Here is a 12,410-nt window from a genome sequence, read left to right on the forward strand (position 1 = left end):
GCGGCTGTCAATACTATAGGAATCTCTTCAAACAACTTACTGTTTATCCATAGTTGCTGAGGCTTTTCAGGGAGCCATAAGGACATCCTGCCTCGATTCTGACACATGCTGATCTTGATAATGGTTACAGTGTTACATGTCTCCAGTGAATGGAGGAGACGGATGAGAGCTGCTGGCTCCAAGATCTTGTGGGGACAGCAGGAGTGATAGGGAGTCAGAAGACCTTGATTTGTGTCTAAGCCCTGCCAATCACCCTCTTTATGACCTTAGGCGAGTCACATGCCCTCAGTAAGCCTCAGTTGCCTTGTCTGTTAAATAAGGTGATCTCAAAGGTCTCTCCTAGCTCTAATGAGTCCATTAGCATTGGCATTTTAATCATCTCTCCCTTTATCTTACAACCAAGAAAGAGAAAAAATGCCTAGTGTAGGAAGGGGAAGAGCCAATCCAATTCATTCGAGTCTAATGAAATCTATCAAGCATTTATTTATGCCAAATAAATGCAAGGCACTGTGCTGGGGCTGGAGATACAATGACAAAGCAAAGTGTCACCCCTTTCCTCAAGGAGCTTAATATCTCAGTTGGAGAGTTATTTCATGGAATCCTAGATTTAGAGCTGAAATGGAATTAAAAGGTAGAACACTCAGTTTAGGAAGTCACAAATGGGCCGATTTGCCTAGGAGGTAGAGTCTGTGAAGGGGAATGATCTCTACCGATCCTACAAAGGTAGACTAGAGTCAGATTGCAATGGGCTTTAAATGCCAAGCTTGGGAGTTTTTCCTAGAAGCATTAGGGGGCTGCTAAATGAATGCTTTTGACCAGGGAAGTGTCATGGTCAGACTTGGGTTTGGGCAGAGCATTCTAGCAGCTCTGTGTAGGAGGGATCATAACCAGGACGGTTGGAGAGAAACCATCCGAATGGCCACGTCAACTTGAGAGCCCAATCTAGACAACACTGAGTCCATGAGTTTCCCGAAAATACTTGTCATCATCCACCACTGATACTGTTTTCATACTCATCACCAAGCTAAGGCTCACTTGCTCTGAGAAATAATCCTGCATCGTATGCAGGTGTTTCCTAATCTGACTTCACTAGTTCCTGGTGTGCTAGAATATTTGGGCCAGCCCACTGAACTGAATTAAAGGTTTTGCCTAATTGGGTACTTGGTATAATGTTGACACAATTGCACTTAGGTTTGATTAATTCACAGAACTGATTGGTTGAGTGAGGTAGAAGAGTGTAGACAAAGAGTGTAGACATCTCCAATACCAATTAGGACCCTATTCCATTCTGTTCCTTTCCTTTCTATTCTATTCAAAAAACATTTAGGGAACACCTATTCCCTGCGGAGAGTCAACCAATGTCGCAGAAATAACACTGAACTTGACATTAGGAGATCTGGGTTCATATTCAGTCTCTGAGAATTATTAGTTCTGTGCTTCCCTTCACTGGAGAGTCTCCATTTCCACATCTATAAAATGAAGACAATCATACTTGCACTGCTAGGGAAGAAGAGGGAAGGAACAAGCATTTATGAAGCATTATGAAGCTATGCACCAGGCATTGTGCTAAATATTTTATAGCTATTATCTCATCTGATTACTAGCTCCCAGGGTTAGTAAGAAAAGCACTTTGTAAACTTTCAGGCTATAGAAGTGGCAACTTCCAGTCGCTATTCTTGTTACATGAGAAGCATTTAATGGGTCAAGAGCTGGCCTTGGAGTCATAAAGACCTGGTTTCGAGTGTTACCTCTGAGACATACTGGCTGTAGGGCTCTGGACAAGTCTCTTCAGCCTCTCCTTGCCCTTTGATAACAATCTAAGATATTAAGTTGCATTAATGGAAGGAGCTTCCTCACTGGGGGTTTTCCACACACAGTGAGATCGCAGATGTGGACCAAAATATATTATTATCATTAGGAGTACAGCACTATAGCACAGTGGATAATGGTGACAGGGGGTAGGGAAGAAACAATTTGGGCTGAGGAGGAGAAAGGGAAATGGAGCTCCGGGCCAAGGCATATGAAAATGTGCTCCTTTCTTTTGTGGTAGGGCTACAGAGTTTGAAATTGTGGAGCAAAACAGAAAATGGATTCATTTGGCAATAGAGAGCTGCCACCGCATGGTGTGGGGAAGGGGGCAGGACTGACTTTGGGGATGGTCTGATTCCTCTTCACAGGAAATGGGACCTTTCGGGGTCAGCCTGGTTCTTTCCCTGTTCCAGGCCTTTGCCCAGGCTGCAATGCTTTGTGACCATAGGTTGGACTAAGTGGTCTCTGAGGTGTACGCTTTGGCATTCTGGGCTTCTGTCATAATTTGTGAGAGGCCCAGACCCACAGAACTCAGTATGTGTACCCAGGAGTACTGCCATTTCTTGGAAAGCCAATGTCTTTCCCTACCATTTAAGGGTCAGCTCTTGGGCCATACAAGTAAGTAATAAATAACTGCTCACATTTCCATACTTCCAGATTTGCAGCACTTTCCTCACAAAAAACCTGTGAGGTATGAAAATGATGACCATATGAATATTATTATGACATATTATCAGGATGCAGGAATATTGTGATCCTCATTTTGAAAGGGAGGAAACTCAAACTTAGACAGAATTGACTCTTTCAGGGTCATATAGCTAAGAAATATGGGAGCCAGGGTATGAACCCACATTACATCCAAGGTTCTACCTACAATACCATTCTGCCTAGGAGTGTGAGGGCAGAAACAGAGGTACTGTACCCAAAAGGCTTTTTCAGGTGCACGTACAGAGCAAGCTGAAATGGTCAAGGAGGCCACATAAGCTTTAGAAGCAATCCACAGGGTCTCAGGTCTTTTCACAGATGGTTTTCTGAGCATGTAAGATGAGAACAGAACAGCTGAAATTTTACCTTATGAGGATCATAGAATTTAGAGCTATAAGTGACCTTAGGGAATAGCTTGGCTAACTTCTTCATTTTATAGATGAGGAAGGTGATTCCCAGAATGGGGCAATGACTTGCCCACAGGTAAGATGCAGCAGAACCAGAATGTCAACCCACGCCCTCTGATTACAAACCCAGTGTTCTTCACACTTCTCTAGAAATAAAGGCAACTCTTAATACCCTGAATGCAAGCAATCACTTGATCTCTTTTCCAACCCAAGTGACGTGGCTGTCCCTGCCAAGGCTATCTTTTCCACCACAGAGTGCCAGCTCAGTAGAACTGGGGCTGGATTTTTTTTTTCTCTTATTGGAAAATCCAAGCTGGTTCATTAAATCAACCTTTGTTTATTTCTGCTACCTCTGGATTCATAAACACATATAAAAAGATTTGTGCGAGGCAATCTGATCCTGAATCCTTTTCCTGGTATTCAGTACCCTCACCTTGCTGCCTGAGCATCTCCCAAATAACTTTGTTTACCCCATTAGAGAAATATGCTGCTAACAAGAAGCTGGTGTAATAGGCCCAAATTAAAAGGATCTCAAATGAACATGAGAATGGCCCAGAAGAATTGCCCAAAGGAACACCAGTGATACTCTCATATGATTTGTGGCCAGGCAAATCTGGATTTAGTCCAACCCTCTCATGTTATAGATGAGGACACAGAGGTCCAAATAAATGAAGTGACTTGTCCAGGGCCACACAAGCAAATAGTCTCAGAGTCAGAGTTGGAACCCAAATCTTATGACTCTAAGCCCAATAGCCTTTCTGTTTTGTTGGGCTGATTCCCAAAGTGAACAGCTGAAAATCTCACTTCTCCTTCCATTTTTAAAATGATTTTGGGTGGTGTCTAGGGAAGAAGAAAAAAAGAAGAAGAAATCTTTCGGGGGGGGGGGGGGGGGAAACATATAAAACTTTAGGATTAGAATATATTTTTAAGCTTCCCAGGGGGAGTTCTAAGTGTAAAAGGAGCCATGGTCAACCAGCCCCACCTTACTTGTGAACTAAGGAATAAATAAATTTTTTTCCCTCCCTCCTCATTCCTCACTGCAGGAATTGAGGCCTTTTCTCCCTATGAAGAGTAACATAGGAGAATCCATATCAACTTTCAAAAGCCTTGTAATAGAACAAAGCACAATTTTTACTATCATGAAATCTTTATGGATTGCCATCCTTGAGGTGAAGTTATATCCTTTATAGTCACATTTTGGTAGTTTCTGTAAATTATTGAAGGCATTTCCTAAGGTAGGTGCTCTCGGGAAGGAGGCCCCCTCCTCCAGTCTAGAGGTAGGTTAATGATGACTTTCTTGGTGCAATGTGTCCAGGACACAGAGGTTAATAAAACCCGTAGCTCTTCTTCATGGGTATCATGGGATGTTTAATGTTCAAGAGTGTGCAGGACCTTGGCTTAATGTTCTGCTTGAAGAATAGCACTGCCAGGACAGAGTCATCCCCAGTGCCAGGGCTGCATATTAGTCCATGCTCAGAATGGGCTCAGCCAGATTGGGAAAGTAAGTCTTGGTGCATCACAGTTCCCCCCAATGCATGCCTACCACCAATGGGCTTTCGGCTTTCATCCCCGATGCCCCAGAGCAATGCAGTCAGGTTGACTTGCCCAAGAGGCTGGTTCTCTGCCAAATGACACAAGAACAGAAAGTAGATTTGTAGATTCTAGACTCAGAAAAAGCAGAGCTAGTGAGGACCCTTGGAGAATGTCTCTATTAGTGTTTCCCAGACTATGCTTTGTGTAATCAACTAAACTCACCAGGCATTTTTTAAATACTCTATGCCAGGCTCTGAGCTACACACTGAAGGATACAAATCAATCACTCAAGAGGCATTTATCAGACGGTCAGTAAACACTTATTAAGTGCCTACTGTGTGCACTACTGTGCTAAACATCTTCAATTCCTAGCTGTGTGACCCAAATTATTTAATCTCTCCAAACCTTGTGTTCTTTCTCCACAATCCAAGGGTGTTTGATTGAATGACCTCTAGCTTCCCTCCTACTGCAAACATTCTAGAACATTGGGAGGGGTAGAATTGGATCTGAGATTTCCCTGGGAGAAGGAAATCCAGGTGAGGAAACTTCTTCAGCCAATGCATACCAACATACTCTTCAATTTATAATTTCAGTACTCAGTCATGGAAATGCTCGTTTTATTCCATAAATTAAAAATTTAAATTAAAAATTTTATAATCTTAGAGGGCTGCCTGGGCTGCTGAGAGATCCAATAACTTGCCCAGGGTCACACAGCCAGTATGGGTTAGAGGCAAGACTTGAGCCCAGGTCTTCCTGACTCTAAGGCTGGCTCGTTATCTAATACAGGACCATTCCTCTATTCTACAAGAATTTCTGGTTTTTGTATTTCTCTTTGCATAGACTGTAGGTAAGGACTATAAGGTTTGTTTTATCCATTTGACAGATGAGGAAACTGAGGCTTGGAGATGGTAAATGACTTGACCAGGGTCACATAGCTAATAAGTGTCAAGTGCAGGATCATAGAGTCAAAAATTAAGAGTTAAAAGAAATCTTGGAGGCCATCAAATCCAGCCCCCTCCTTTTACAGATGGTTCTCACTTGACTCCAGGTCTAGCAATCTTTCTACTGTGACCTACTGTTAAGATGTGAATAGGAGCTGCGCATTTGTGACGCTACTCCAGACTTTATCTTGGCACCCGGTCCTACTTGCTATGCCATAACAAAACGAGGCTTGACCAGCTTCATGCTAGCCTCCCTCACCCTATGCAGGTGCTCTCCCTCCTCATTTCCATCTCCTGGCTTCTTTTAAGACTCAGCTCCACCCTCAGATCTGTACTAGCTGTATGACCCTGGGCAAGTCACTTAACTCCATTGTCCCCCCAAAAAAATATTCAGCTCAGTTCTCAGCTTTGGTAGGAGACCTTTTCTAAATCCCATCCCCACCTCCACCCCACCCCCAAATTACTTCCTATGTAGAGTGAGTATCTCTTGCAAGCACAGAGTTATTTGCATGCTATCTCCCTCATTAGAATATGAGCAGCTTGGGGGCAGGGATGTGTTTATGTCTTTCTTTACATCACCTCTGAGAAGCATAGTGCCTGGTACATAGTAAATCTTAATAAATGCTTATCGACTGGCTCCCCACCCAACTCTTGCCTCTACTATTTCCAGCTGAATCCAGCCCACCCTCCATCCCACTCTACTTGACTGTGAGTGAGACAGGATATACCAGAAGTCTTCCTTATCTGAACTTTGGGTCTCTCCTAAGCACTTAGCACAGGGCTCTCAGCCTACAGCAGGTGTTTGCTTAATAAAGGTTTGTTGGGTTAGATTGGATTGAAATATATTCAATCAAATTGAGTTAAATGAGCCAAAGCACAGGCAAAAGAATTGGATCCATTTTCTTGTCTAAGGGTATGTTGAGATTCTTATGTTGTCCTATTTTCAGGTAAGACAGGAAAATTCTGTCTGGGCCTAGGAGCACAGAGCAGAAAGTGGCCAGGTCTGTTAGCCAGCGAGAAGAAATTCAGTAAAAGATGAGAAACACAGCCAAGTGAATAGGGAAGGACGAAGAAAGGGTCCCTGAAGCAGTTTCAGCCTGAGTCTGGGACCATGGACAAGAGGCCCAGAGGGCAGAATCCCCACCCTGCAAAGTCAGGGCCCTGATCCAGCCACTTTAGAAGCTGCCATTGTCACCCCAGTAACTCACTGGCAGGCAGTCACAGTCGCTGATGGGTCTGAGCAGAGGGACAAACTCATTGGGTTCTTTTGAAAGCGAAAGGCCAGGACTGACAGGCTCTGGATTAGTCACTCAGGGGCCTGCTCCGTGAAGGATACTGGGGCTCAGCTAAAAGTCCTCCTCCAAAGCATTTAAATTTCTGCACGGCCATCCCATATCTCTTTGGAGAAGGGATAGTACAGAATTCCTACCTATACCCCCCCACCTCCCTCATCTATTCCACCCACCCAGAATCAGTCAGTAAACATGTATTAAACACTTACTATGGTGCCAGGCACCGTGCTAAAAGAGAAAGAAAGAAAGAAAGAAAGAAAGAAAGAAAGAAAGAAAGAAAGAAAGAAAGAAAGAAAGAAAGAAAGAAAGAAAGAAAGAAAGAAGGAAGGAAGGAAGGAACAAAGAAAGGAAGGAAGGAACAAAGAAAGAAAGAAGGAAAGAAAGAGAACAAACAATGCCGCCATGCCACCCCACCCCTCGCCCTTAAGAAGTCCACAGACATAGGAGAGACAAAACACAGCTATGCAAAACTACTACTATTAATAATAGCTAGAACTGATGGCACTTTAAGGTTTGCAAAGTAGTTTACAAACATGATGTATTCAATCTTCACAACATCCCTGGGAGGTCAGTGCTATTATTATTATTGTTGTTATTATTATTATTATTATTTTGCAAAGGAGTAAACTGAGACTCAAGTGTTAAAGCCATTTGCTCAGGGTCATTACAACTAGTAAGTGTCTGAGGTGGAATTCCAACCCAGACCTTCCTGATGCCAAGCTCTGGGCTCGGACCACCATGCTGCACAGCACAGGCCTGGCTCTAAAGAGGCATGTAATCAAGAAGATAAAAACACAAATAACTCTGAGGGAGAAGTGGCAATGCTGTAAAGGAAAGGTCCAGGCAAAAGGCTAGAATTTGAGGAAGGAGAAACAACTTTCACCTGAGTTGGGTCTAGAAAAGGGGGACCTCAAAAGAGACCTGCAGATTGCTGCCCTCTATATACCTTAATAGACAGTCTTCATATGGAGGAGGGTGCAATAGAAGGGAAAGGGAACAAACACTTATTAAGCACCTACTATATGCCAGGCACTTTACAATTACTACCTCATTTGATCCTTACAGCAACCTTCTGTGGTTGGAGCTATTGTTATCCTCATTTTCTGGATGAGAAGACTGAGGCAAACAGAGGTCGAGTGACTTGCCCAGGGTCACACACCTAGTTAGTGTCTGAGGTCAGATTTACCCAGCTCTATCCATTGCTCACCAGTTGCCTGGTGAGGCAGCCTCTGGTGATGGGTGGTTCTAAATATATGCAGTCTGGTCCTGAGGTAATAAATACATAGTCCATCACCAGGCTTGTACTTGAAGTTTTGACAGCTTGGTAGGTGCTACTGCAATTAGCATTCCATTGGAAATCTTTGAGAATCCTGGGCTCCTCCAGGCACCAGTAGGGACTAGAAGAAGATGCCAGTGGACCGTGGAAGATAACAGGAAGTCATGCTAATAGCACATTCACATGATTCTATAAGGCATGAGTTCTTAACCTTTATTTGTAGCATGCATTTCTCCGGCAGTTTCATGAAGCTTGTGGACCCCTTCTCAGAATGTTTTTAAAGCTATGAAATAGATTGCAAAGGAAGCCACTTACTTGGAAATACAGCTATCCATTCATCTATATATATACGTGTATGTGTGTGTGTGTGTGTGTGTGTGTGTATAGGGTGGGAGGGTGAATGTGTGTGTACGTATATGTATGCACACACACACACACATATATATACATACATACATATATATGTGTGCGTGTGTGTGTGTGTGTGCATGTGTATGAGGCAGCTAAATGGCTCAGTAGATAGAGCACTGGGGCTGGAATCAGGAAGACCTGAGTTCAAATCCAGCCTCAGACACTCACTAGCTATGTGACCTTGGGCAAGTCACTTAACCTCTGTTTGCCTTAATCCACTGGAGAAGGAAATGGCAAACTGCTCCAGTATCTTTGCCAAGAAAACTTCATGGACAATATTGGCATGCTATGGTCCACGGGGTCACAAAGAGTTGGACACAACTGAATGATTGAACAACAACAAATATGTATATCTGTGTACATATACTCACATTATACATATAAACATTATATATCTTTCTATAACAATAAAATAGATATATAGATATAGCTATAGATACAGATACTGATATAGATATGGATATGGGCATGGATATAGATATATGGATATTGTGTGGATATAGATGTAAATGAATGTGGAGATAGATATAGATATAGATATAGATATATGTACAGAGAGAGAGAGAGAGAGAGGTTTTTAAAGCAAGTTTACAACTCCAGATTAAGGGGCAGCTAGGTGGCGCAGTGGATAGAACACCAACCCTGGATTCAGGAGGACCTGAGTTCAAATCTGGCCTCAGACACATAACACTCACTAGCTGTGTGACCCTGGGCAAGTCACTTAACCCTGTCACCTAAACCAAAAAAAAAAAAACCACAACTCCAGATTAAAATTCCCTACTTGGAAATTGTTGAGCAGGGATGAGACTCAGTATCTCAAAATGGCAGTTGGTTAGAAGGCCATAGTAACCAAGTTCTGGAGTATGTTCCAGGTAGGAGAAGGGCCCCTTGTTAGCTAAGCCTCAAGGCCAGGGCCTCTTCTGAGTCACTCACTCACTTCCTGAAGAAAGAAGAGCCCTTCCTTAAAGGCTTAGGACAAACCCTATTTATCTGCTTAGCTCAGAGTCCAAGGCAGTTCGGGAGCCAGCTCAAAGTGGGTCCCTTGGATATGTTTATTTCAGTCCCATTTCTTATCAACACATGCCCTGGACTCTTCAATAACCAGACTTTGGACGATGATTTGACCGGTACGTGGCAGCTCTGCTGTTCATGGAAAATACTCTAAGTCCTTTCCTCCCACATTTCTCCCCCTTCACTCCTATGGAGAAAGTTGAAAGTCAGTTGCCAAGGTGTCAGTTAAGTATGAAGTCATGAAAAGAGCTGCCATTAGGAGGACAATAGAAGATGTGGGTTCTAGTCCTAGTTCTGCCATTAATTGAACTAGTGATCCTGAACCAGTCACTTCCTCCACTGCAAAATGATTGGGTGACTTAAATCACGAGTTCTTTACCTTTTTGTGACCTGGACACTTGTGGCAGTTTGATGAACCCTATGGACTCCCTCAGAAGGATGTTTTTAAATGCACAAAATAAAATACATAGCATTACAAAAGATACCAAAGGTTTGTAAAAAATAAAGTTTCTATCTAAATTCATGAACCCCTTGAAATCCATCCATAGACTCCTTGGAGTCTATGGAACCCAGGTTAAGAACCTCTGATTTATGTGATCTCTAAGGATCTTGTCAGCTCCCAATCCTCTGGTTTATTATAATTATCGTAACATATTATATCTTATCTTCATATTGTATCATATTGTGCCATATCACATCATGTTGCATGGTATTCTATCAGTTCAGATTAGATATCACATATTATATATAATAAGCTTAGTATGAGCTCACATATATCACATAATATTATCTCAGATAATCTCATATCATATATTACATATATTAAGATTAAGATAAGTTCACATCCTAATACTTCTATACAGCTAAAAAAAAAAGCAATCATTTTTCCACTTGTATAATAGTCCATTAAAAACATATGTAATCGTAGGAGAGTAATTTGTGCTAGGACCATTTCTATCTAAACTCCCCTGAAAAAGATGAGAATAAGATAATAATAACTGACATTTATATAACTTTTTAAAGTTATCTGATTCTTTTTAAGACCTGGATTTGAATTCCAACTCTAAAAGTGTGTGACCAGAAAGAAGTCACAACCTCTGTAAGCATCACTTTCCTCATCTGCAAAATAAAGATAATAGTGCCTACTTCACAGGGGTTGCTGTCAGGCTGAAATAAGATAATTGTATGTAAAGCACTTAGCAAACTATAATGTGCTATATAAACACCCGTAATTATTAAGAATGGCTAACGTGGTCCAAGAGAGGCAACATGGCGTGGTAGATAGAAATGACCTGGGCTTAAGTCCAGCCCAGTTCACTTCTGTACTTACTAGCTGTATGACCTAGGGCAATTCACTTAACCTCTGAATACCCCAGGAAATTCTCTAATAGAGAATTCCTCTAATAGAGGAATTGCAGATTTCCCATAGCTGAAGGGAATATCCAACTGGAAACTCCCTATATTGATGAAATCACAGGTCTAGATTCTCCTACCACCATCACACCCCGCAAATCTACTCCATGGATCAAAAGGGAGCCTTATAGAACTCTCTAGTCCCTTGGCCGCTGGATCTCCCCTGTCTGGATAACTGCCCATGGTTTGGGGATTATGGAATGCCAATAGCAGCACCAATTTGTCTCCATGTCACTTGTTCCTCCTCAGGCCATCCCATGGCTGCAGATGCACCATTGTTTTCTTCATATAAGAGGAAAGATGGCACCGCCACAGCCAAGAACCACTTAAAGGGTCTGGCCAGCTGATGTGGATACCCAGCGTCTATTCTATTACTTAGCATAAATAATGTAGTAGTGTGCTTAGGGAGGAGAGCTACATCTGGGCTCAGCTCTTCCTGCCAACCCAACCTGCCCTTCCCAAGGAAAGGGTGAGGCAAGCTTTTACTCTGTCTCCCAGACAGCTTACAAAAGACCATGCCCTCCCCACAGCCCCAGGGTCCCTTCAGAGAATTTGGCTGTAGGGTAGAGACTGGAAGGTCAGCCTAGAAGTCTGGTTCTAGTCATGACATGAACGTGCACATCTGGCCCAGGTAGAGGAGGAAAGACAGTAAATTGGTCCTACCCCCAAAAATGCTTTAAGGTTTACAAAGTACTTTCCCTGCAGCAAGACAATGAGGTAAGTATTTTAAGTATTATTCTTCCCTGTTTTCATTTGAGAAAACTGAGACCCAAGAGAGTCTAAGTGACTTGGCTATGGGAATACGGCATTATGGAAAGGGCAATGGGTTTGGAACAAGGCCTGGATTCAAACCCTCACTCTGCTACTGTGCCCTTCTCTTCTCTGTACCTCGGTTTCCTATAAAAGGAAGGGGTCAGACTAGATGAACTTTCAGGGCCCTTCTGGCTCTAGATCTACAATTCAAAAATCCTATTAACTGGGAGAAAGCAGGTCACCTCCCTATGCCAATTTTTTCCCCATCTCATATGTTTCCATCTACAAAGAGATTCACATCTGCCCTCTGACAGGGCAGAAGCTCCTATTTGCTGGTTTCCAGAGCCCACTGAGACTGGTATATAGTAAGGACCAACCTACCTTCCCCAGGGAACTTGGGGGACATTTCTGATTCCCTAGGGTCATTGTCAATCCACCCACCTGCATTCATGAGCTGGCCAGAGCCCACCCCCTTGGACTTAGACCAGACCTGCTCCTACACAGGGAAGGCAGCAATGAGTAAATGGGAGCACTGAGGTCATCCCCTTCCCATAGCAGCAGTAGAAAAAAACAAACAAATTTAAAGTCATTGGATCTGAGTTCAGGTCCCAGCTCTGGCCCCACTACTGCCTCTATGACCTTGGACAGCTCTCTGGGTCTCTGCTCTTTCCTCTGGGAAATAAAGGAGTTAGGCTAGATAACTTCTAAGTCTCCACAAACGGCCCACTGCTAGTGCTTTCTCTCTCTCTCTCTCTCTGCATATATATATATATATAATATGTATTATAATATATAACTGCATATAGTACATAATATAATACACATACAAATCACATATAATCTAACACATATATAATAT

The sequence above is a fragment of the Vombatus ursinus genome, unplaced genomic scaffold (genome assembly GCF_900497805.2).
Source record: "Vombatus ursinus unplaced genomic scaffold, bare-nosed wombat genome assembly UNPS02014778.1, whole genome shotgun sequence".
NCBI classification, from domain to species: domain Eukaryota; kingdom Metazoa; phylum Chordata; class Mammalia; order Diprotodontia; family Vombatidae; genus Vombatus; species Vombatus ursinus.